This window comes from Olea europaea, unplaced genomic scaffold (assembly GCF_002742605.1).
Source record: "Olea europaea var. sylvestris unplaced genomic scaffold, O_europaea_v1 scaffold2305, whole genome shotgun sequence".
In the NCBI taxonomy this organism is placed as follows: Eukaryota; Viridiplantae; Streptophyta; class Magnoliopsida; order Lamiales; family Oleaceae; genus Olea; species Olea europaea.
The window spans coordinates 30,557-33,206 of record NW_019241142.1 but is presented as its reverse complement, the minus strand read 5'-3'; the positions used below and the strand labels follow the sequence as shown (position 1 = coordinate 33,206).

The 2,650-nt window shown below is 35.2% G+C and overlaps 1 long non-coding RNA gene across 1 annotated transcript; it reads right to left on the bottom strand.

Annotated features, from left to right (window-relative positions):
- Positions 1 to 399: 399 nt before the first annotated feature.
- LOC111381437 lies at positions 400 to 2,644 on the bottom strand. The gene is made up of 2 exons (XR_002700340.1): positions 2,554 to 2,644; positions 400 to 988 (listed from the first exon to the last, which is right to left on the bottom strand). It is a non-coding gene; the product is annotated as an uncharacterized LOC111381437 (long non-coding RNA).
- Positions 2,645 to 2,650: the final 6 nt, after the last annotated feature.

The following is a 2,650-nucleotide window of genomic DNA, read 5'->3' as shown; positions in this document are numbered from 1 at the left end:
AAACATGCTCGTGAAATGTAAAAATTGTCTTGATTGAAACCTCAGGCATACAAATTAGTTTAAAAGTCTATAATCCTTTTGAGGCAAACAAATGTAAAACAATCCCTTGTATTTTACTTTTAAGTTCGATCCTTCAAGAACCAATCAGATAATACAATTAGTGGACGTATACTCGTCTTTTTTCTTGTTTCAATACTTTTGTTCCGTTTTTCATAGTTCCAACTCAAGTTCTTGTCAACTAATATGATAATAGTTTACAATAAAAGGAAAAATTTTCCAAGTCGATTCATTGAACCAAACAATGTTTTTGCAATGGTGAATGAGACTCTACTTGGTAATTGCAGAATGACTACTGAAAAGATGATCGAATAGGAAAACCAATTCACAATATAGACATCATAAATGAGAATTTCAGCGTAAAATTACTAATATCAAACATCTTGAAAGGGAAAATTGTTAGCTTGTGGAAGTATAAATACAACATAAAATGACTTAAACATACCAAGTGTAAATGAATATGACATGACCGCATTCTCTAAGTACTCATCAATCACTCAATTGGATGCAGAGATGTCTTCAATTTATATTAGCACATTAAATTTACTCATTTTTCCGTGCTCAACTGGTCATGAAATTTACATACAAGGCTGGCATCAAGAAAATCTATGCTGCCTACAAGTGTTCCAGTATCTAATCATGTGTGCTAACGTAGCTACTAGAAGATAAGAGGAATCCTAGATCATTATTTTCCAGCACTGATAATGTGTCCAACATAGGTTTGTGATTGGCAACCCTGCCAACGACACCACCTCCTACCAGTCAAGATAACGACACCACCTCTTACCACAGAAAGATGCCCTATAGATAATAGAGGAGATGGGCGTGATTTGGGATGCAATGAACCCACAAATGGATTGCTCCCACTGTCTGTAAGGTGACGAGTGGAAGTGGGCCTTCTAGACATTGTTTTGCTATTATGATGAGCCTGCTAGATATGGAATTGATGCAGTAGAAAATAAGACACATTTCCAAAGCACAAAATAAATAAATAAATAAATAAATTAATAATAATAATAATAATAATAATAATAATAATAATAATAATAATAAAAAGACGTTCCATTTATCACATACAAGACACCATTCAATGAAAAATCACATCTCATTCATCACTTGCAAACAAAGGTCACTTATGTGGACACATAGCATCATCATGCCATTAAACATTCCAAAAAATAAAGTAATTAGTTTACTATAAGCTAAGTCATGCAACATGATTCAAGTTGGAAATCCTCATACGAAGAGGACCTTAGCCCTCTAATGAATTATTAGCACTATATTACACCGACTTTACCAATTGAAATAAAAGACATTCCTGATCATTTAGTGATGTGAATTACATCATCCTAACATGCAAGGCTCCCATGAGTTGATTGCTGTGGACACACGTTATGCCAAATCACAGCGCGGCATTCCAAATCACATATATGTGTTATCCATCTATCTTGTTCACACTCACCCATCTTGAAATATCCTTCTATCAATATACCATATGTGACGAGATTAGCCTTCAAGTTCTTTTGTAGCATCTTGCATAGTAAGTCTAATGCTATATCCATGTTCCCTTTCCTACAATTTCCAAGAATCAAGCTTATCAAACAATTCTAAAGCACTGTTTAAATCTCCTAGCTGACAGTACCCTTTCATCAAGCTTGTAGCAACAACAAAATTGATCGTATATCCCCTACTTATCATCTCATCCTTAAGCTTTAACGCCTCAGTTATTCCTCTGCTTCACACATGTAATAATCACATTTGTAATTGTACCCTCAGAAGGAACCCAATCCATCTTCTTCATCTCATTCAACAAATCACATGCAACGATGAGGGGAGGGCCTGGATGAGCCAAGTACAACATATAAAGAAGAAAAGCCTAGCTTCATTTGGGCATATAGAAAATAGACGGAAAACAAAACCAGCCTTGAGGAGCATTACAAGGTTTGTGCTTTCATTAGGAGTAATTCCGGGATCTGTTAGGAACTTATTATCTAAAGTTGTTCGGCTTTGGTCCATGAATATCAATGATGAGCTTATTATTGACTCAATCACTGACTTGCGACTAATCTGGTATCCAAGTACTAACTTGTATAGTTAAATCAGAAATCAACGCAATGCATCATATATTCCAATACTTCCATTTTCCCGGTATAACGCCACCACGTGATTAGACTTACCAGTTAGGACCCTGGCAAATGACAAATTGGATGTCGATTCAGAAGTTACATATGTATCATTTAATGATAAATATAGCACGATAAAATCAAGCTTATCATTGACATGTGATCTAATAAAACCATAACAACATTTGTCATCTATACGCCCAAGACGTGAGTAAAATTTCCAATATTTAACATCAATACTATCCAAAGAATGGAATATGTGCAATCATAATTTGAATACTGATCACCAACATTCACGTTTACCTATCACAAATAAATAATGAAGAAAATGAAACTAAAAAGAAAATAAGCGGGGATGGGCTGACAAACTTACAAGAGCACAGGGATTATTTGGGTATTTGGTGAGAAGACTCGCGGAGTGCTTGAGGGCGTTCTTGAACTAGTGAGAATCGATGGCATCCCAAATGGGT